We start from the raw sequence: 24,734 nt of genomic DNA on the forward strand, positions 1-24,734 counted from the left end.
TTTAGGTACCTATATACCTTTAAAGTCTACAGAGACTATGTGATTTGCGCCAGGTCACACAGGAATGACTTGAACCCAGGTCAACCAAGTTCTAGGCTAATGCCCTGCCTACAGGAGCAGCTCATAGCTAGCATTGCTAGCTTTTTAGCTAGCCCCCAGCACTCCTTTTCTTTTTGCGAATACAGACTAACACGGCTGCTACTCTGAAACTCCCCAGCACAGTTGCTCTAGGGCTGGTGGATGAGCCAGCGTCTCCACCGCGATTCACCCTCTCCTGTGCTGAGACTCTCTTGGGCCCATCTCATCCATGCTTTGGGCATCATCCTTGGACAAGTCTCCTCTGCCCTTTTTGAGAGAGAGGGTTCTTTCCTCTCCCTGTACTGGGATTTGCAGGGGCGATTAAACCTGATGCAGATATCTGCAGTCACCTCATCCGTGATTAAGAGAATAAAAGGGCTGGCTGGAATAACTCAAATTCTTAACACTTGGGCCTGAGGCAGGGCTAGCTGGGAAGCCCGGCCTCACATCTGTAGAAAGATGACGGGAGCCTTTGCTTCTAAATGTCAGTTTAGAGCAATTTATCCTAATCCGATTACTGGCTAATTCAGTGCCAGTCTGTATTACGGAGGCCGGGTTTAATGGAGGCTAAAGAGGCCGTGTTTACCCTTCAAGTGTGGGGGATTATCCTCTCAAGGGGGCCAGCTTGAGGAATCTGCCTGCTTTTGGCAGGGTGGAATAATGCCAGTTCAAAGAACTCGAGCAGTGAGGCTGGAGGCTCCAGGGCTGAGCTGCCACCAAGCCCTTTGTTCCTTTGGGGCTTTGTCTGAGCTGTCAGCTCTGCCTTTGCTGCAGAGAGAACTCCTAGAAGGGCTTCCTTCTTCCCGGGAACTGGGGGTGGGGGTGGGAAACAGTCAGTGCTGAGCGAGCTGCTTGTTCCATTTTGATGTTCCCCTTTGGAGTCATTATATGTGAAACAAGTTTGCTGCCCTCCGTTTAACCCCCTGGTTAAGACCTATCCTCCTCTTTAAAGTGCCCTTTGGGATTTAGCATGTAGGGGAAGGGCAGGGGCGAAGCTAGGTGGTACAGAGGTTTAATTCACTTACCCTTTGTCTCCAGAGACTCATGTTTCAGTTCTGGCTTTGGCTACAAGTTAGTGTGACTTCTGGTGGTTTCAGTGCCCGTTTGTTCACACCATTAACCCTGCCACCCCCCATGGCTATTGGTAGTTGCTGCTCGGCACAGGCCCAGGATTGTATTGCAGGGGTATTATCGGTCAGGGCTGATGGATGTGTAACGGCAGAGCAGTGTGTCTGTGGGAAGCTCATGTAGTCTCTGGTTTAGGCAAATGCTCTTTGATGCCTCCTTTTCATGGCACCTAGCAGGCTGTAGGCACTAAAGAAAAAATGAATAAGTGCAGCGTAGTTGGGATGCTGACTGAGGAGACCTGGGTTCTCCTTACAGTTCTGTCAGTGACCTAAGGGCAAGTATCTGCACCTATGTTTCCCCACCTGTGTTTTGTCTATTTAGCTCTCTGTCTCAGTTGGAAAAATGGGGGTTTTCAAATGGGATAGTCAGGGCCGGCTCTAGGTTTTTTGCTGCCCCAAGCTCTGAGGGTGCAACTGCCCAAGCAAAAAAAAAAAGGAATGCTGCCCCTGGCATTGTGCGGTCCCAAGCACGTGCTTGCTTTGCTGGTGCCTAGAGCCAGTCCTGGGGATAGCTAACTCATTTCCAACCCTCCTGCGGATGGGGAGAGCTGTAGTTTTAACACCTGCTAGCCGGTCAGAATGAACCCCTAGATGTCACAGTATGGTTCACCTCAACCAGCTAACAGCTGTTAAAACTACAACTTGGCTACACCAGCGTGTTCAGACGTGTTTGCTGTCACATTTGAAAAATACCCCTTTTTTCCTAGTGAGTGTTAGCTGTTGCATTAAAAAACCAAAACCAAAACCACACCTTTGTTCCTAATCTAAACAGGCTAAGTGTTTAAGCAGACAGCACAATGGCTTCTAGCATGGAGTTTATATGTTCTGATCTCGGGCCCGATCCTGCATCCCTTTCTGGCAAGTCATCCCACTGAAGTTACTTGTTGGTGAGCAAAGAGTGTTTGCATAAAAGGTACAGGGTTGGGCTCCTAACTGATAAGCAGCTGGGACATTGTGAGACATGTCGCTGGAGAACTATGATTTATGGACCTGATTCACTCCTCACTTACGCTGATGTAAATTAGGAATAACTCCACTGAAGCCAGTGGAGTTCCACTGTTATAAGATCAATATAAATGAAATCAGGCCCCATAGCTTGACACACATTATGCAGTATTCTAAGGGGCCCTCAACTATTGGTACTTATAGGTTTTTATGACTACACCTCTGCAGCTTTTTCAGTAAATCCGGTGATTAAAACAAAACAAACAAAAAGCCTGTAGAAATTTTGTCATGTCTGTTTTTCTTAATAATTCAGTAAATATTACATTAATTTTTAAAGATGTTATCAGCTAGAGGAGGAGGAAAGAATCATATTGAGCAGCTTAACTCAGTTAAAATGATGACCTTTAGATGTCAGTATAATCAAAGAATAACACGAAACTCAGTGCTGACTCACAGATTCTTCAGAGTGATGGCATAGGGGTGAATCTATTTACTGGGTGTAGCTAATTCATCTGGACTTGGCTGTTTCCTCTCCGCTCTCATTTCTGTACTTTCTCCTCCTCAGTGCGTGCTCCCAACACACAGCTTGGCATTTGCATATCAAAATGACATGGGAATTTCCTGAGTGCTCCTTGATGGCAGGTTGACATTGAGCACCTCAGCTGTGCTCCCACCTTGAACAGATCAATACCTAGGATCAGTCATTCAGGGGGGAGCTTCAATGTTCCCTCTCTTTTACTCCCTGCCAAGTAGTTGGAAAAAAAATGGATCCATCCAAATAAGATTTTCAGAAAGGATCATATTAAATGTTTACAGGGAAACTGAAGGCAGTTTTCCCTATCTGTGAAGCCTTCCTCCACTATCACTGTTTTGGTATGATTCCTTGGAAGCCTGAAAATTAAACTAAATTCCTTAGCCAATTTTTCCCCTGCTGGCCAACTGGTTTGTTGTTACAGGTTTGGTGGCATGCTGCAGCTATTAAAAAGTTGTTTATGAATGTTGAATTGTACACACACACGTATGCGCACACACACACATTTGCTATTGGAGAGTTGTTCAGCTGGGTTACACACTGTGGCTTGTTATTGTTGGAGTGCTCATGAGTCTGAATTGCCCAAGCTAGTTTGTTATTGTAGGGTTGTTCTTGAGTACCAGATAGCACAAAATGTTTTGTTATTTAAGGGTTGTTCATGGGACAGGGTGTCTGGGAATTAGTTATTTTGGTTTTGCTTTATTTTACTTAGAGAAAAGGATACGAAAAAAAATTATGTGGATTTTGCAAAGAGAAAAACATTGCACTTAGATCATTTCTGGTGGACTTCATCCTTGACAGTACCCACCTACAATAGTTCCAAATTACTTATTATTTGAGAGACATTATTTCAAGGGGTTGACAGGACCCCGTCAAGTCAACTTTGGTCTCCAAATTATATTTTGTGTAGTTTTTTTAAAAAATACAACCAAAAACACCCTTCCCCCCAAATACTTCTACAAAACTGAAGACTAATAGCAAATTCCCTTTTAAAAAATTCCAGTGAAAACAGCTTTTAAAAAATCAAATATATGCTCCCTGCTCTGTTTCCCTTCAGATTTTGCAGGTTGCACTGTGCATAAGGACCCGAAAGTGAAATGGACTTGAAACAGACTTGAAATTGACATTAACAATAGGAAAGTCAACAAAGGAAAAGCAGGTTGAGCCAGAAAATTTAGATCTGGAGGTGGGTCTAGATTTTGAAAAAAAACATGCTCCACGTTTAGGATTGGGATTAGATCAAGGATTCTAGGTTGAGCCTGAACTGAAACATAAATCATGATGAATTAATGAGATTTCAAAGATTCACTATTAATATTCTAAGGTGTAACTAGTGACAGAGCTAAGGAATATTTACTGCGGCTCCATCCTGACAGTGTCCCCAGAAATTCATAATCCCCTGCCTTCCTCCTTAGCCACATTTACAAAATTTTGGGTGAACTCTGATGCACAGTGACTACTTCAAGATTTCTCCTCTGTCTCGTTTCAAATGTCCTCTTTTTAAGAAGAGAAGCCACTGACCCTTTGACTCCACCAGTGATATCACAGGCTAAAGTCAGGAAATGGCCTTATCCAAATGGATTTTAATTCATGTCAAGGTTTGGGGTTAAATGAAGAGCGTCTTCCATCGGATGTCATACTTTCTGCTCCAGTGCGGTGTCCGGAAGCAAAGAGATTGATACGAAAGGCTGGTTGTTATATCAATAAGAAGGTCTTTGCTGAGGGAATGAGGGTGGGGAACCCCTCCCTTTAGTTATAAGATTTAACGGCTTCACTGCTGATGGGCAGGATGGGCGTGCCCCTTCTGTGCTATTGCACCTCGCATTTATGCTTTAGGCTGCCATGTGCTTCCTGTGCCACTGAACGTTCCCTGCATGCCAGGTGGGCAAAATACGGGCAATTCTGACAGCCCCGTCTCTCTGCAGCCACCTGCTGGCCTTGGGAATGAGCAGCCGCTGAAGAGCACAGACCCAGAAGCGACCTACTTGCAAGTGCGTGGTGGCTGCTGCCATGGTGCCTTCACAGAGTGTGCAGGCATAATGGCTTCCAGCACCTGCTGTATCCATCTGGTGCCCTCTCTTCCCTGTGCCCTCCCGGGTACCTGGCAGGCAGTATCTCAACGTCCTTGGCTGCCCCATGAGGGGATGGCAACAGCCAACTTCGGTAAGATCCAGATAGTGAGCTACCTGGAGGTCAAGCACAGCAATGGTGAGGGAGAGGCTGAGTAGCCACAGCTTCTGGCCCCGGCTCTGCCTCTTCCTCTGTATGGGGTGGGAGACTGCGCATAGGGCCAGGATAGGGGCCAGGCCTGCAATGTTGCCAGCCTCAGGGATTTTGGAGTTACTTTACACATGTGATTGGCGAAAACTGGAGCCTTGAGGTTGGCAACACCACTGCTGCTTAAAGCCTGGCTCTTTGTGTCAATGTCCTCTCACTCTGGGGTGTCGGAAGTGAGGGAATCCCTCTGACGGAAGAAGGAATAAGGAAAAGAAGAGAGATCCCTAAAGTGATGAACAAGTGGAGAAAATGGTGAATCAGAGAGGAGACCTGTGAATGCTGCAGCAGGAAGGAGGCGCAGCAATGGAGTCCATAGTGCAAGTGGCTCTGCTAGAGAAGTTTGATTCCGGCAATTCAGGCAGCTGGCCGTGCTGGATCTTCTTTCAACACTGAACACACAGCAGGGAAAGCACGCATAGCAGGCACTCTGTCTAGAGCCCCAGTTAAGCAGCCACCGACAGGAAGGCTTTAAAGAAAGATGTCAAAGTCTTAATTGGCCTTGTTCTGGCAGCAATTCCAGCATCTGCCAACCAACTTCAGCAAATTAGAGATGTACAACTAAAAGACGAGACTTGCCAGAAACTTACTGAACTCTGCCAAAGAGGGTGTGGTCGAAGGAGTCAACTTCCAACACCACTACTACCACACTGGCGGGACCCAAATCAGCATCACATGGCTGATAGATGGTGCATTCTTATCCCTATGGTACTTCTGAAAGAGATGCTCTCCAAAATCCATGCGGGACACCAATGCAGGGTACAAGCACAACCATCCCTGTGGGGTGGCCCAGTCTGAGTAGGCAAATTCAGATTTTAGTCGAGGGCTGCAGTTATGTAACAATGGAAAAAACAAAACATAAAACATTCACCAGAACCATTCCTCTCTACAGAAATGGCTGACAATCTTGGCAGCAGGTAGCCACAGATTTGTTTTTCTGGAAAGGACACACATAAATTATGGTAGTCGATTACTTCTGCATGTATATCAACTTGAGTATACTTCCACAGACATCATCAGCACAGGTCGTTCAGAAACTGAAGTCAGTATTTGCAAGACATGGAGTTCCTGATGTCCTTGTATCAGACAACGGGCCTCAATTTACCTCTAAAAGATTGTATTTGCCCAGGACTTTGATTTTGAACATTGTAGTTCATGTTTCCCCCTGAGCAGTGGGGAGGTGGAGAGAGCAGTGCAGACTTTAAAAAGACTTTTACAAAATCAGTGGACCTGTATAAAGCACTCCTGGCATATCAAACAACGCCGCTGGCATTTGGACTATCTCCAGCAGAACTTCTGATGAGAAGATGACTAAGGATGCCTTTACCTGTGGCACCAATACAGTTTCAACCTAAGTGGCCCAACTTGAAAGAACTTAGAAAACAGGAAGCTGAAATAACAATTTGGCAGGAACGTAACTTCAGTGTTGGGCACAGAACGAAAGCACTACCCAAACTGAGACCAGGGAACAGAGTTTGGCTCTAAAGATCCCAGATGTTTGGAACTGTTCGGAACCAGGCAGAAACTCCCAGGCCCTAAGTTGTGGAGTCTCCAAGAGGACTTCTCCAGACTCCAGAAGAATTGGGTTCATCTTCAGTATTTCCCAACACAACAAGAGAGGATCTGAGACCTGCAGATACTCTGTCAGGAAGTTAGACTCCTCCACAGGGAACTTCACATGCAAACTCCAAAGAAGTGAGAACACGCTCTGGAGCACGGATCAGACCCCCTCAGAGACTTGATTTTACAAATACTGCTCAGGACTGTTTAAATGGAATTGACACGGAGACACAGAAGCGTAATCAGTTTTAAGGAATTTGAAAGAACTGTTGATAGGTACATTGTTTTATCCTTTGTTTTACTCTTTTATTATAAAGAAAGAGAGATGCAGAGTGGTTATAGAGTTCCTGTTATCCGAGAGGATCAGGAGGTGTTGTATCAGGGAGCTTGACAATTGTGGAAACTTCCTGGTGAGAGAGTTCTCTAGGTGATGCTTTTCAAGCCTGGGTATTTGTGCGTATGTCCTCACCCTGTGAAGAGGGTTAGCTCCATATCTGATCTCAGGGTATTGGGAGCATTTGGGCCTTGGTTACACTGGCCTTTTTCTCAAAGCCTCTCCCCCCTTGCTCAACTAGTACAACTCCACCAGTGTACCTCCAGCAGCTTTAGAAACGGTGGGAGCTTCAGTATAAACAGGCTGCTGGTGTTATAGAGGGAGGTTCTCAAAGGAATGAATGGGAGCATGGGGCCCGACTCCCAGTGACCTTCAGCGAGAGTTGGGTGCCCAAGTCCCATTTGACCTTTGAACATCTCTCCCTGACCACCAAGTAGCAGCAGAATCCAGCTCTAAATAGGAGGGTAATGCCCAATTGTGTGATTACAATTTTTCCAGACTTAAAAGGTGACCTGATTAGTTTAATTCATTATTTACTTCCAAATATAGAATTTTTCTCTCTCCTAATCTTAAACTTTATTTAAATGCCTAGTTCTGCCCTTCATTTTTCTAGCATAGATTTGTTCTTCCTTCTGCGATTTTTCTCTGCTTTCCCTGCAGTTTCAGCTTCTCACCAGTAGCCCCAACAGAGGCCAAAGGTAGGTGAGGCATTTGATCAAAGGTGAATGATACCTTGCAGATCCATGTGCTACATTTGATTTTATCACATAATTCTACAATGTATCACATGACTGTCACTACCATGTAGATGGTATCTCTCTCCCTTCTGTCATGTGTCTGTGGCAAGGGACCTGTAACTAACTGAAGCATTTAGCAGAGCTCCCCTGTAACTCTAAGTAGAGACATGTTTGAAGTGAGCTGACAAATATGAAGCCTGTATAACCTTGGTTAATTGAAAATTACCATCCTATCTCTTACAGTGCTCTTCTGCTTTAGGGCTGCCTTGTGCCACCTTTGCTCCCTCCGAGTCAGTGGTAACTTCACTGCATGTAGTAGGAAGGATGGGCTTGTAGTTAAGGCACTGGATTTGACTCCTGGAAATCTGGGTTAAATTGCTGCCACAGACTTCCTCTGTGGCTCCTGGGACTTTAACATTGGCCTCAGTTCCTCATATGTAAAATAGGGATAATAATTCTCCCTGTTTTTCTCTTGTTGATTTAAATTTTCTCTTACTACTTGTATGTACAGAGCCTGGCACAATGGGGCCCTGAGCCTGGTTAGGTCAGTACACTAATGCAAAGAAATGATCATGGCAGTAAGGGTGGCAAAATTCTTCCCTTAAAGATGGAGGTGCTTTGGCCACAGAAGCTTTTATTGCCTCTGCTCTGTGCTTTACTTGTTCTGTGGTCAGAAGATTTCAGTTCCCAGGGCTGTTAGCCTTGTATCTTGCACGCCCATGGAGTTCAGCATAGTTTGTCTCTACTATGTGATATCAAGTATTTAACTGACTTGGAATCATTAAATTCTTCCATATGCTTATATATCTGCTTAGATCTTAAGCTCTTTGGGGGGCAAGGCTATCTTTTGGTTAGATGTATGTACAGCACCAAGCACAGTGAGGACCTAATCCCTGATTGGGACATCTACTGCAATGCAAATAAGAAACAATGCTAACAAAATTAATGATGATACTGGGTGAAGTGTTATGGAGTGTCTTTTGTCAGATGGGCATGGGTAATGTGACAAAGTACCCAGGACAGTAACACCAGCCACGCCAGCTAAAAAATGAAGAGGTACCAGGCAACCTCTGCCCCAAACATCAATACAATGATTCTTCTTACAGCTCAGTAACAGAAAGGATTTCCCAAGGGCTAGAGAACTGGGTTCAAGTCCATGCTGTGCCACAAACTTCCTGGGTGACCTCATGCTAATCGTATAGCCTGTGTATGCCTCAGCTCCCCCTCTGTACAATAGGGATAACGGCACTGCCGTACCTCACATTGGGTATTGTAAGGATAAATAGATAATATAGATACAATATATATCTATAATAGATATATAATATATATATTAGTATTATTATTAATTACGATAACTAATATAATAATAACATTGTAGTTATAATGATAATAATATAATAATTATTAATATATCTGTAATATCTAGATAATAGATGTATAATAGATCATATAAATAGATCAGTGGCCCCTTGAGTTTTCCTTTCCTTGAGGAGTGCTGAAACCCCTTGCGATTTACCATCCTGTGATGAGCAAATAGAGCATGTTGCCTTGAGGCAGCAAGGACATTCTAACTTGTAATAACAACATCCCTTAGCTGTATCCCTGAGAATATATCTCTGAGATGTATATGTTGTCTGATGGACGCAGAATTTCCAATAGAATAAGAACATCTTTCTTCCCTGCAGAGTCTTCCACAAACCTTTGGAAGGCCCCCTCCCTCAAAAAGAGTTTAGAAAATTCCCCCCAGTTATTTTTCTTCTGGAATTCTGGGTTCCAGTCAGGACCAGAAGCACAATAACCATCAAAATCTGCAAACAGCATCAGAAAAGATGCTCTTGTGTTATTTCTGATTTGCCCAGAAGCAGGAAATTCCAGAAATCTCCTATGAAAGCCTTTTCCCATGAGATTTTCAGCCTGTTTTGGCAGCCGCGTGGGGTTTGGATCAACTTTTTATTTAAAAATAATTACACTTCTAGCCTTTGCTCTAGCAATAATGTAACTCAGTGCACAGCTGTCCTGTTAATCCAGCCTCGGAGGAAACTCTCTACAGCTAGTGTTGGGAAGTCTATAATGAGAGGAGACCGCATGGTGTAGTGTATAGGGTAATGGCCTGGAGTCTAAAGAGCTGTTGTGTGACCTTGGCCAAGTCACTTGAACTCTCTGTGCTTGTTTCCCCCTCTTGCCCATTTAGATTGAAAGCTACTGTGGGAAGGGACTATCTCTTCTTATGTGTTTGTACTGTGTGATGGAGCCCTGATCTCAGAGGGGAACTCTAGGTCCTACTCTGACATAAATAATAATAATGACAAACCAATGTACTTATGGTGGCTCCAGAAAAACAAACCATGTGTGTTGACCAGTGATAATAAATGCCTTGAGAACAAACCAATGTGTGTAGCCTAGGGCTTATGAGTAATCCTACAGTAACAGTCCAGTGCGTGAGCACAACATTAAGAAAAAGGGCAGAATGAGAAAACATTAAAAAAAATTACAAACTCTACTTTATTGGATGCATCCAATGAAGTGAGCTGTAGCTCACGAAAGCTTATGGGCAAATAAATTTGTTAGTCTCTAAGGTGCCACAAGTCCTCCTTTTCTTTTTATGGATACAGACTAACACGGCTGCTACTCTGAAACTCTACTTTGATTCTGTCCTTTTAATTAACATGTGGCTTTTAGTCCTCTTCAAATCTCCTTTCAAGTGTTAACAGTTATTGTGAGTGAAAATGATCGTAGTCTCAAAATTTGTCCACAATTTTTGTGCCCACCCGCCTTGACAGCATCCCTTTAAAATTTAAAACCCACTCCCTGTACTAGCTTTTATCTCTGTGGGGCCTCACTGGCAGAGGTGGTTCACATGCTTAGCATTTAGCAACAAAAGCCTCAAACTGAAAGCATGACTCAAGCAGTAATTTCCAGCAATTCTAATAGCAACTGTACTGTATTTTTCCAATTTACAGTAACCTCCTTTCTCTAATCAAAGGGTTGTTTCCACTCAGAACATTGCTCACTGATGTGATCCCTGCCCTCTGAAAATCATTTCCTTATTTAAGAAAAGGGGATTGAATCAAACCACATGTATTAGATCCAAACCCAAGAGTTTTAAGCATCCCAGATACAAGCTATTGCAGGCAGAGTCGCTTCTAAATGAAACCAACTCAGCATGGCTTCTGGATCAACTAGAGTTCTACTTATCCATCCATCTCTCAATTCATCCCCACACAGTCTCCTCTATTCACCGATCTATTAATCCCTATACACAGCTATTGATCTATCTTAGGTTTTCTATAACTCTCAAAACTATAGTGGCAAGGGCTGGGATTTTCAAAGGAGCCTGCCAATTCAGTGGGGTTTGGGCTCCTAAATGTTTAAACACTTTAGTTTCCCTTTTGGCTTGTATCAAAAGGCTGCAGTAAATTTGGCTACAAGATAGATTATGTCTGTGCTAATGTCTAGGCATCAACTGCTAGACACATCCCAATCTTTGTCAGTCAGGCCAATCATCTTTACTGCCTAGGGACAGAATACGGGCTGTTTCTTCATAAAAATCTATATTGAAGCAGGGACGAATTTGGGCTTGTAAATACATGGGTGTATCTATGTGAGAGTGCTGTGGGTGTGGGCATTACACAATGGATGTGTGCAAGTGGGGGAATGTGGTGTATACATTGTGCGGTTTATGGGAAAGAAGGGGGAGGATATTTTTCTTGTTTTAACATTTTAACTTTTCCCCTGGAAGAATCCTGGGGAATGTTGGCACCTGCACTAATAATCATATTCGTTTCAATTCATTCGATAACTTGCTGAAGTAAGATAAGGATTTGGCCCATGCCAGTGTAAATCCAGTGCATGTGAGAGGAGAATCAGGCCCTGAATCTCTACTAAATCCATTACAAATTAGCTCGATCCTAAACGATGTCAATAGGCATAGCTCCACTGGAGTCAATGGAGCGACACTGATTTACGCCACCTGAATGTCTGACCCTGTGTTTTCAGTCTGTTGCTAAAATTTGGAAGAGTTAAAGGCTATCTGACCGATGGAATTACTTTAGCGTACTGTAGATTAATTGAGTTACTCTGGTGTTTAAAGCAAAAAGTGCCTTTTTTGTTGTGATACAGGCTAATTGTATCTAAATACTTTGTCCACTAATAAAGGACTCCTATTACAGTGGCATTAGCGAAGATCTGTCCACAAGGCCATACATGTTTTCCTAAACATAGAAGGAAATTGTTTTAAGTAGAGCTGTAGCAAACAGGTCTATTCAACTGGCTGGCACAGCTGGGAGTATCTTGGCTTTGGGGTTGCTACTAACTAGTTTTAGACGTGCCACGAGGCTAACTGAAGGAAATTGTGTGTTTAAGGTATATTCTCCTGGGATTTATTAGTCAGTGGGGGAAAATATGTTCCCAGATGATCTAGGGCTGTTGACGCTTTTGCTGAAATCTCTGAATTATCAGCACAATGACAAGTAGCCACATATGAAATGGATGAGACATGATCGGAGTCCTCTATGTATTACAGGGATTTGGTATAATGCTGCTTATTTTAAGGGCATTATGCAAATCTGGTGCTTATTCAAATCTTGACACGCTCATCTGGAGCAGGTGCATTAGAAACTCAGTTTCCACTGAGGTTAATATGTCAAATGTTGACTGCTGGTTTCATCTCCAGGGACGCATCGCTTGCATGAGTTACAGTCCACCTTCTGGCCGTTTTCCCGCCAGCTCTTGGGACGTTTTTGAGCCACGCTTCCAATTGTTAAGTGCGCACAGAGGGACGTGGATGCAGCTTTTCCCAGCGTGAAAGCAGCTAGAGGGGAACCTTTCCCAGGGTTGCAACAGTGGGAGACTTCAGGAGGGCACAAGCATAGCCTAAGTGCTGTTAGCTCAGCCAGAGGAAAGCTCACCTTGTGTAGAGCATCGGTCTGACACACCAGAAGGGCACAGTTTGGAGTTGCAACTGCAGGGTGCACAAGGCTCATATCGTGCAAGACTGGTTAACAGGCCTCAGACAACAGTTAATTCTGCTCTAGAGTATAGCCACCAATTGGCAGGAGGGAGACATTTTTATGATGATCTGGTTGGCCATTCACCTGGCCGCTCTGTATCCCCCACTCCCTGTGCACTTGTTACGCAGACAAAACTTCCATTGCCTTCTATTGGATCTGCTAGTGTGTTAACAAGACAACGTTGGTGAATGTTAGTCTCCCCTTTCCCATTGGAACCTGTCTTCAATTCCAAACACCCATTTAATCTGATCATGTCTCTGCCTTCTTATTATTTGTGAGCATTTATGTAAATAGCTTCTCCCGTGTAGGCATTTTTCAGGAACAGCTGTTCTTGTACCAATACCCATATTCACGCACAAACAAGGCTACTTATGCATGACCCAAGAGCATCAATGTTCTGCTATTATCCCATTAAAAATGCTTCTGTTTCCCAATAAGGGAGTAAAAATGATACCATGTGACTTTGGTACCAGCCACACACCATGGATGACAAGTAACAAACAGCTGAAATGAACAATCCATAGCATGAAAACTGCCCATTCCAGCTCTTGCATGAGTAGCTCTGAACAGTGAAATCCGTGATCAGTTCACAAATGCAGAAGACTCAATTCACTATGAACATTATCTGCAGTTAATCATTTGACTAAGTCTATGTAGTATATTGCGTAATGACAACAAGGTTTATTTTGCCCAGTTTCCCCGGTGTTCGTGAGAAGAAGGAGAGAAACCGATTTAATTCAACTGTTCTCCAAACAGCCCGCTTAACAAAATGTACCTTCAGATATTTTTAACAGCTAGGTTGGGCTGGTTGCAAATTTCCCATTCCAACTGTTTTTCGGCAGAAAATCCTGGGTTTTTGAGTAAATGAAGGCTTTCCCCTTACTAACGATATCCATTTTGCTTCAGAGGCTGGTGAGACTTATCCGTCAACATATTAATACTATCTACTCTGCTACTGGCTCTCCACACCTGCAACTGTGCTCAGATGTTCAGATTCCCTTTATCTTAGACCCATAGAATCACAGAAGTGTAGGACTGGAAGGATCTCGAGAGGTCACCTAGTCCAGTCCCCTGTACTCACATCAGGACTAAGTAATAACTAGACAAATACCAGTCGGGAATTGTATAATCTGTTCTTAGTAGCCTCCAGTGACAGAGATTCCCTAGGCAACTTGTTCCAGTCCTTAACTGCCTTGACAGTTAGGAAGTTTTTCCTAATGTCCAATCTAAACCACCCTCGCTGCGATTTAAGCCCATTGCTTGTCCTATCCTCAGAGGTTAATAAAAACAGTTTTCTCCCTCCGCCTTGTAACAACCTTTCAACATTCCACATCAATTGCATTAGAACTTTGTGATGTTCCCTGGCACATGAGGCTTCAGTGGGTCTGCATTCTTTTACATGATGTACCTGGAATGGTTAGGAATTTAGCAATGCCGTTAAACTAATCCACAACTAGATTCCATTTGTATTAGAAATGCCCTGGAGATCACCGGTATTGCTTCCTTAGCCTCGGATTGATATCTTCCTCTAGGTGTTCTTGTTAGAATGGGGTAGGAAATAATTTTCCTCTTTCATAAAAAAAAAAAAAAAAAAAAGGTTTTCCAAAAATATCCTTTTCCACACTGGGATGAAACAGAGACCTTTTGAAATTTTCCATGAAACACAAAGAGAGAGAGTGAGAGCAAGAGTACTTCTCACCCCTACCTCCACAGATAGAATGGTTTGGGCATTCCCTTGCTATGTGGGAAACTCATGTTCAAGCCCCCTGAATCAGGCAGTGCAGGAACTTGAATGCAAGTCTTCCAGATGAGAGCCGTAACCATTGGGGGTGCAGGTTGGTGTGTGTGTGTCTTCCTTTCTGGTGTTGACCAGAATCCTGGATCTTCCTGCTGCAAGTTTGTCAAAACAGAGACATTTCCATGAAAATTTCAGTTTTAACAAATAGGTATTTTCCAATGAAAACATTATTTGTGGAAAATTCCTGACCAGATCTACCCCCTAATACTTCACAGCCAGCTGAGCAGAGAACTTGTTATTTTATTTTGGCAGTGAGTTCCATAGAATATGATATTCTGCAGAAGTCTTGAACAGCTGCTTAAGATTCATTCACTTCTCCATGCAGGAGGCAAGGAGGAAAGGCTGCAGAACCATGGAGACTGCAGTTACTTTGCTACCATCTCTGTGACATGAAGGTGTGCCCCACACCATACTGTAGAGACATTTCCCAAAGCAGCATCTTCTCAGGAAGCATTAGATCCTAGTATGCTAACAAAAGTCATTCTGGAAGTGACATGGGCTAGCTTAAACTGTACGTGAGGGGTACAAAGCATAGTATATGTGATCACCATGTCCTGCGGGAGGCAGAATGTTTATTATCTAGCTTGCTTATTTCATTTTCACGCCTTTAGGCAGCAAAGCACTTCAGCATGTGCTTAATTTTAGCCTTTGAGTAGTCTTCTAGTGACTTTGAATGGACTCACTCATGTTTAAAATTAAGCCCACATTTAAGTGCTTTGCTGAATCAGCATCTGCCATGGGCGTTGGCTCCACACCTCACCTAAAAGGGTTAAGGTAGCTTGGAAGGGGCTAATTAACCTAGTACCTGGGGGAGAATAAGGCTGGATAGACAAACCCTAATGAAAGGTGGAGCTCAGCTGAGCAAATGCAGGCTGGGCTGGTACAAAGCTAGGAAACGAAGAACAGAAGGAGTTGTAGGGGAAGCAGACTGCAGTCGCTCCCTGGGAGTTGGGACTGTGAGTTGGACCCTGTGGTGGGCCAGAATACTGAGAAAGAGAAGGGAAGTAGAAAGGAACGCAGGGAAATAGCAACAGTGTCTGGGAGTAAGCAAACCATGGCTGCTGGATAGAGAGTTCCTGTGCTGGAATCCAGAGTAGTGGGTTTCAGCATAGGAAAAGTGGCATAGTTTTGATTTAAAGGATGGTCTGGAAAGGCAACCAGACAGTCAATTCAAGGAGACTTTGATACCCCCAGAAGGGGAAAAAACATCAGGTGACCTGGCTGGAGGGCCAATCACAAAGCAGTAGTGCGCTGAGTCCCAGACAGTGAGAGGGGCCGTGGCGAGAGCAAATGACGGAAGGTAGCATCCCCTGAGCAGCCAGGCGGAGGAACCGTGGTGGTGAGTGAACCCTGTTACAGGATCTTATTTTTTCTCTAAGGGCTTGTTTACATGCATGAACTTTGATTTGTGTGCATTAAAATGACTTATGTACACTGAATGCAATTCTTAAAGAATACTAACTTGCCAGTTAATTCATCATCTATAATCCACTTTTGAAAATGTATTAAGTTCACTGTGTATTGTTAGTGTGGACTAATGCTTGTGTGCACACACAGCTCATTTGCACTAGTCTGGCAATCCTCCGACTGCTATCCCATGCTGCTTTGCACAATGCCAGGACTGACCTCTCTATTTACCCATGTGCCTTCCACTGCTCTGGGGTCATTTCACAACAGCCTTTCAACTGACTATATTCTAAAACTAACCCAATTCAACAGTCCTTATAGAACCACCAATATGCCAATAGACAGCCCCTCAATAAATAATGCAATAATAAAACAGCAACTACAGCTGCTCCAAATCAAGTGAGTTTTATCCCGGTCTGTCTCCCCAAGAATGCCCAGGGATAAAAGACGAGTATTGCAGCATGCTGAGAAGGTTAACAAAGCTAAGCTCTGGAGGATCAAGTTGGATGGAAATTCTAAAGCTGAGGATTCTCTCCACAGAACGCCTTGCAGGGAGCCCCCTTTGGCAGGTTACACCATAGAGTTAAAAAATATAAGATAATTCAGAAAAGACAACAGTGTTACAGTTAGATGTGGGAACCTTAATTCTTCTGGCCAACCTACTAACTGGTAGTAGGTTATCTGCTAGCTAATAGTAAATCATAATGTCCTTGTACTAATAGATTCCCCTCTGACATACTAGCTAATAGTAAAGCATACCATTATAATGCTCATAGACTCCCCCCCACCCCCGCCCCTAGTATATTGTAGTTCTGGCCAATCTACTAGCCACTATCAACTCCCCTTTTTTTTGCTTTATGGAAATGAGATGGACTTGATTAGAGAGAGGACATGGTTCTATGAAATACTCTTAACCCCCCAAACATTGCAGCATTGTGTTGTTGACACACTTTCAGCTGCTCGTTTTGGAGGTACTTACTTTTCTAAATCTAAACTAGACCCTAGCGCACAAAGCCCTTCAGACCCACTGCATTCCCAGCTGTTATCAGCCACTAAACCACCGTGGTGCAGGTCCTAGTCCTGCCAGATCCATCACCTCTAACAGTGAGTGCAGCTGAGTCAACAAACTAAGATGGAAGGGAAAATTGACTAAGAGAGACTTTGAAAAAATCCAAACAAAGCAGCCGGCAAGATGGGCTGCTATCTGGTATGTGTGTTATTTTTCCAAACGGGCGAGCCAAAGTGTGAAATCCCCCTACATTCCCCGAGCACGAGCCTATTAGAGGAAGCGCTTTAGAGAAACGCAGTTAAGACGGTGCGGTTCACCATTGTTCCACCTCAAAGAATAATTCTTATTAGAGGAAGTGAGCTCTGGTGAGCCGAGAGAATATCACACTGTGCAATATGGGGGAAGGGAGGCGAATAGTTTTTAAGCAGACCATATGGCGTGCTGGTGCATTTTGTTACATCATATAGGAAGATTGATGGGCCCGGAATACTCTGGGTAGGTTCCAAGCAAACCAGAGACCTGCTTGCCTCCTGTCTCCTAATAAAGGCTTTTGCTGTGTGAGAATGGCTATTCCTCCCTCTCTTTCTCTCCTAATGAATCACTCCTTTGTAGTCTTATGTGGCTCTTGTACTTAATGTGAACCAAGAGGCTAGTGCAGGAAGAAGGAGGAATGCACTCTCTTTCCATCTGACATGGATATACAGAGCCTGATCCAAAGTCCAGAGAAGCCAAAAGGGGCCTTCCCATTAATTTCAATGGCTTTTGGATTAGGCCTAGACCTTGCCAGGGGAAGGCAACATGTCCTTTTTTCCACTGCACCAAAAACCTAGCACCTTCCCCCACAGTTCTCTACTTGGTTCTGGGCCGGGGTAAACTGGCACTGGTGTCAGTGAAGCTATGCTGATGTACACCCGCCAAGGCTCAGACCTTTGGTCTTTGGAACAGACAGACATCTTTGGTTATAATTGGCCGTGTCTGGATTTTTTTTTCACCAGAGGATGTTATAAAATCTCTGAAGTTGAAAAGAGGTTCAAGAACCCTGCAATAGCAGATGTGGGGTAAAATGCCCCCTGCATAGGTCTCATCCTGATCTCTAATAGTTAGAGATTGGCTTATACCCAGAAGTGCAAGGTTTAATAGCCCTTCCAAATTTTTTGTTGTCATATGACACCTACTACTATGAAAAAATCACTAGGAATTTACAGTGTGACCAGATAGTCTTAGTAGCCATATAAATGTCCAATCCCTTTTAGAGTCTTGCTAAATTCTTAGCTTCAGCCAATTCCTGTGGCATTGAGTTCCATGGTCTAATCCCTGGTAGTATAAAAAACATTTCCTTGTATTCTTTTGAATTTCCCACCCTTTAATTATGTTGAATGTCACCTGAGAATTGATTGGAAGGGGAAGGTAACAGTTCCATTTGATAGAGTGCATACATCCTTTGATAAATACATCATTTTATGACTGTTCACTTTGTTCTTTCTCTCCCTGGAAGTTTTGTAAATTTGTCCCAGAAGCATCTTGTTAGGAGGCCTTGGCATGATACATCATGGGAGAGGCAGTCCAGCCAGGGAGCCTGGCTTAGAAAGGAGAATGGGGAGATGAGGCACTGAACTACAGCTCCCATGAGGCACCAGGGCAGTATTTACAAATTAAAGTATTTTAGCCAAAAACCTAAATATTTCAGTTTCTGGATTTATTTATTTTACCCAAAAAAATCAATTTTTTCCCACTTAAAGCAGACACTTTTTGTAAAAAATTGAGTTTAGTCAACCCCCCCACCCCCAACAATTATTTTTCATGGAAAAAAACATTTTTGATGGAAAATTTTCAACCAGCTCTAATAGCAATGTTGGTGCAGAAGAGCATTGGCAGCAAAACTCCATGGGAAAACTGGCACAGTGCCTCTCCCTCCTATTCCTGGCTTGTGTGACCGAGTCCCTCACTTGCATGGACATTAAAATCAGTTTGAGAGTGAGAAACGAGGTAGCTTCATATTCAATATGATTCAGTATCTAATAAGCAGTATAGCCAGCAGCAAGGCATAAAATGTTATGTAAGGCTTAGGAGAATGACATTTCTTGCCCCGGCATTCTATGGTTAAGATGATACAGTTACTGAACTTGTATCTAATGCTGATTTTTGAAGCGGCATTCATCACAAGCCTTTCCATCCTTGAGGTTTTAAAGAACTCCACAAAACCGGGACTTCCTGGTTGACTTTTCAGCCTAATGAACCTCCCCCCCCCCAAGCTTTTCCTATGAGTTAAAAGTTAAGAGGTCAATTTCATATCCAGAATTTATTTACCCAAGAGAGCTGGGTGATTTCATAGATCATAAAAACAAAACTTCAAAAGTCATATTTTATTTCACAGCGGAGGTCTTTGCAGTGAGGTAAGGTCAGGTCAGGAATTCCAGGCCTGGGGGAGAGACATCAGTCCTTAAAGAACTGATTTGAGGTCTGCATTGGAACACTGCAGTGTTTCTGAATTCTCCCCATGTGGCAGCAGAAACAGTAATAGCAGAGTCTGAAAAACTAGCAGTCTGAAACCGTGGACAGAGAGCCTTTCTGGCATAAGGTGCAGCCACAGGGAAAAGCCAAAGCTGAGGCTGGAAGCAAGATGTAGGTTTCATTCTAGGAACCCCCTGAATTGTACCTGTGGGGAGGGAGGAATTCTCCCCTCTCCTGCAGCCCTCTGGCAGGAGCTAAGTACCCCTGGGAGGTCTCCTATGCTAGATCAGCCTAGATCACACAGGTGCTACAGGAAGCAGAGAAGTGATGGGACAGTAGCACATACCTGCCAAGTTTGGAGAGTTATAGGGACGCTGCATGGAAAAAGAATGGACTAGAGTTGCCCCCTGGAGGGATTCAGTGGGCAAATGGTGACTCTTTTGCTAAAAAAATATAGGGCCTGTCAGTGGGGAGAGTGGACAGGTTTAATATGGGGGACGAGCCCCAAAGGACTGTGCTAAGCTGTGCTATGATAGTTCAGTACCCCAAAAGGCATATTGGCCAAATCCTGCTTTCTGAGTTGATGTCAATGTGATGTCCAGGTGTCAATGAGTGCAGCGTTTGCATTAGGATAAATTCAGTGTGGCTCAAGAAATGGGAGGTGCAACTCTGCTGGAGTCATCACTTGTTCCTATTGTGAGAGCACTGGGGGTGTTGCTCACTCAGTGCAATAGCAGGCTTTGGTAAACCACAAGCATCTGGGTCCTGGAGCAAATGTTTGCGGAGTGTCTGGATTGATGTTTATATTCATGTTGGCTCCAGTTAGCTGGCAGTCAGTGATAATGAATGATACCAGGAGCACTTTACAAGTTTCTTCATGTAAGCGGGGGAATAATCCCACTATTGTGGGGAACTTTCCTGGCTTCTGCACTACCCCGGTGAAGTGGGTTAGCAAAAGGATCTGAGTCCTCACTCCCACTTCCTTTACCCAGTGTCCTCCCTGCCCTTGAGGACTCCCCTTCCACTCTTCTGGCTATCAGAGTCCTCGTAACCCCAACAAGGCTGGGCCCAGAATTCCTGGGGGGCTCGACGCCCAACTCTGCTGTGGTCACCTAGGACGGGGGCTAGGGTGTCCCCACTCTGGGATACTCTCTCTGCACTCTGACCATTACATACAAGTTAAAGCAAATGCAAGTTATTTAATCAACAATTAATTTTAAAAAGAATAAGGAAAAATGGGAAAGGTTAAAGGAAACACATCAACCAGGTCCGTGGCAGGGAACATCACAAACAGTGTCTCTGGAATGTCTGGGCAGTTCACAGTCTCTTCCTGGTAAGTCCTAGGCCTTCTTCTCAGGCCCTGGCTGGCTGCAGGGATGCTGTGAGTTGGACACTTGCTCTGGTGGTGGCCACACGCTCTCAGGCTCTAAGTGGTAGGACCCTTCTTCCCAGTGTCGCGCCCGCCCTGTCAGGGTTACGATCCAAGCCTGGCCTGCAGAGCCTTTTGGCTGAGGCATCTCCCTGTGCTGGGCCCGCTGCCCAGGATCCCCCTCGGTCTTCCCAGCTGCTCACTGCACCCAGCTCCGGACTGCTCCAGCCCCAGTTGCATCACTCTGTCTCAGCACTGCTGCTGCTCTGCCTCCAGCTCCCTGGGCTGCTTCTTTGGCCCCTTTCCCTCTGGTTGCTACAGCTCTGCTCCCAGGACAGGGTCTGCTCTTTCTGGGCTGCTTTTCTGGTCCCTCTGGATCTGGCCCAGCTCTGCTCCCCAGTTTAGCTTGGGCCCCTGCTTTCTCCTTAGCTCGGCCCCACTCTGTCTGACCCAGGCAAATCCAGCTCACACGGAGGACGGGACCTCCCTGGCCTCCTGACTCTCTGATTAGCCTCCCCGCCCTGTCATTCAGGCTGACCTGGAGCATTGGCCTCTCCCCATTGTTCCTGGGGACTATCAGTCTCGGAGTCCTAGTTTCCCATGGACCCTTCCCCTTTTAGTACTGGGAGCTAGCCAACCAAAACACCCCCACTGAATGTTAATAAGGGGGCAAAAGCCCCCTTACATTCAGTTATAGATCTGGTTTTTCCTCTCGTACAGCCACCCCTGCTATTCCTGTCCTGGGGCCTAACACAGCTCTTCTACCATACATCAGTCCTGACCTATTGTAGCTCCCGCTGGTGCAGCCCTGAACTTAGCACAGCTCTACCAAGGAACCTCAGTTCTAACCTGCAAAAGCCTCTCCTATTGCATTCCTAATGCATCTCTCTCATTACCAATAAAGCAGATTGAACCATGTAAAGGAGCTCTCAACAGGGGGCTGTGGGGCTGCACTGCTTACCCAAGCCAGGAAGAGGAGAGGGAACTCTATCTTTGCTCTCTAGCAGGGGAGGGGAGCTGTACTGCATGGTTCCCCTCCCCTCCATTAACCCCTGCTCATTATTTGCAGGGCCCTTCCTCTTCTAGCGCTAGGTTGCTGTTGAGCTGTGCAGTGCATTTGTGACACTTGTATATGGGGCTAGGATGAGCTCGCCAAACTCAGTGTTGATTGTCACCTAAGATTCCTCACCTCTTGTCTCTTACGACCAGAATAAGTGTTTCGAGACTTGTGATTTACTCTTCTACTCCTGCTTATGTAGCCAGGTCACCATCCAGAGAAGAAACCCTTCCCCAAGTCTTGCAGCTGAGCTCGATTGCATTGCTCCTCTGCATTTTCCCTTTGGTATATATCTGCTCTTGAAAACTAAGGTGCTGTCTGCCTTAAACTAAAATATCTTATTTATACCTGGGCCACATGCAACAGCAACTCGGGGTGTCCTTAGGGTTGAGGTCTCCACACTAACTAGGAAAAACCAGTCCATGGGCTTTGCAGAGTCCTTTCAGCTCCATGTGGGTTCCTTGGGCAGATTGGTGAAGGCTAGATGAAGATGAACCTAAAAAAGGAATGATTGTTCCAACTGGGTTCTTTAAACAAAGGAAGTGGAAGGTAATGGTTAATTAACTTAGCAGCCAGCACTGCTGCTGTCCCATGAAAATAATTATAATGAACCCCTGCAGCATTGGCTTTGGCCTAGTATTGAGAAGAAACTCATTGTAAATGAGAAGGCAAATGAGAAGAAAATCACACTGTGAGAAAAAGCTGCAAAAAGAACAGGTAGTGGTGGCTGGTGTATATCACTGGAAGTCCAAAGGCCTCGTTATCCGTTGCCCTGCACCATGTGCTGTGATTTACACCAGTCAAAACAAGAGCTAAGTGAGTGTAAACTGCTTCCATTCTGTCTGGGACTGTTCCTACAGTTATTTTGCACAGGTGTAATTGATAGAGCTGGCTGGGGAAAAGGGGGGGGGGGCAGAATTGTAATGGAATCTCTTGCATTCTTAAAACTTTTGAAAAATTTGCCCCTCTGTATCAGAAAACAGGTGTGTGTGTGGGGGGGGAGAATTGTGAAAATGTTATGAACACTTTACTTTATTCAGTTTATGAAATTTCATTGAAAAGTTGACATTTGAAAAATGTCCCAGCAGCTCTCATAACCGAGTACACAATTGGGCAAGAAGGAGGAGAGATTCAGGCTCCAGGTGCAGGGCAGGTGAGTCAGGTTCCGGTTCTCTACTTCTGCATTCACATCGATCAAGTGGGTGTAAAACAGGACACGTTCAGGATGGTAGCATTTCACACCCACCTTACACAGATGTGAGTGGCTGAGCAAGGTACACAAACAGTGGAGAATCAGAGCCCTGAGTTTGTGCTCAGACTAATACATAAATGACAAATGCTAGTTCACAATAGTAAGTGGAGCTGGTCAGGAATTTTTCAGTGAAGCATTTTTTTTGGTCAGAAACTGCTGATTCCATAAAACTGTTTGTGGGAAAGGGTCGGTTTCCAAATAGTTCCCATTTCCAATTTCAACAACTTTCGGGGGGGAGGGGGAGTTTAGAAATTGTCCCATTTCCAAATTTTCAAAATGAAGAAATTCCATTTTTTGTTTCACATTTTCAGTGTTAATTAAATAAAAGGGTAAAAAGGCAGTGCAGACAAGCCCTTCAGGTCTCTTTGTCTTGCATTCATCACAAGAGTGAAATGTAGTGCTGTTTTTAGAGTTGCAGTGGAAACAGCATCACACACCTCATCTTAAATATCCCAAGTCCACACTCCCTTTAAAGCATCTGATCCTGAAAAGCGGATGGTATATTTTGTTCTTCACATTTGCCAAAAAATGTTCTCCAAAGCCAAGCCAAGGTTTATGTGCCAAGTTTCAGCATGAAGGGAACTTTTATCGCCATTTATAAACCCTGAAAATATGGTTTTTATAAAGCAAGTGCCAACATAACCTTAAATATGGCCTGGCAAATGTAAGGTTTCAGTAACGGTCTTACCTGATTTCCAATGCACATCTAATGAGAAGTTCCCAAACAGGGAAAGGAAAACAACTAAGAATTTACAGTGTAAAGCCAGCCTGGTAATTGTATTAACAGTCTCTTATAAGCAGAATCAGGCTCCCAGCTGTAGCTGAAACCTATAAAAAGCACACCATTAATTTTATTAAGAGAAGTAGCCATTTTAGTCGTCTGAAAGCTCTGGAGTCTGTAAAGATAAGGTGATGGACTTTTCTCACAGCTGAAATAGCTACATCTGGAAAACAGGTCTACCATTATACATTGAATCTTCAGGAAGCCCACCAGAAATGTATTCCAGCTAAATATATTAACCACAACTGCAGCCCTTGGCCATAAACCTACCTGTATTAGCATATGCACTTGGCGTGGGAAGGACTGCATAGTTCCTCATCGGTATGAAAATTTTCCCCAGGTTCATCAGAAAGATCAAAACGATGGTCACTTTGTGGGTTGGGTCAGTGCAGGTAAATCTCTACATTGCATTCACATTGCCAATGAAGAGTTTAAAAAAAAACAAAACACAACAACCTCCAATACCTCCCAATGTAACTTAGTTATTATCCAGCCTTGAGTTTTGGTTTTCCTGGCTGGCTAAGTGGTCATATATTTCATAAGCCCTGCTAATTTGCTGTTAAATTTGCTATTTATATGATCCTAGACTATTTGTTAGGCTTTATTGAATAGAATATATAATATAAATTTTTTTACTAGGAGCAAGTTCTTTAAAGGAGATGGTTTTTCACACCATCAAGGCCATTTTCTCAACTTATTGACAGCTTTATGAGCACTGCTGGAACAGGACCAGCTCACTTTCTTCCACAGCACTCCAGCTTTCCCTAGAACGAAAAAGCAGTTTTTAAATTAGGGCCTGGGAGCCTTCATTTCACTCCAGCATTCCCCAGGTACAAAGCAACACACTGGCCTTTCTATAGTTAATCACTTTTCCAGACTTCAGCCCACTAAAATTAGGTGGGCTCTTAGGTCAAATGTTTATTGGCCCACGGCCATCTTAGGAGTTTTATTTACGTCTACACATCTGTATTCGGCATGCATCTGCATTCTGGTTTTGCTCTGGAATTAACC

The sequence above is a fragment of the Lepidochelys kempii genome, chromosome 14, assembly GCF_965140285.1.
Source record: "Lepidochelys kempii isolate rLepKem1 chromosome 14, rLepKem1.hap1, whole genome shotgun sequence".
NCBI lineage: Eukaryota > Metazoa > Chordata > Testudines > Cheloniidae > Lepidochelys > Lepidochelys kempii.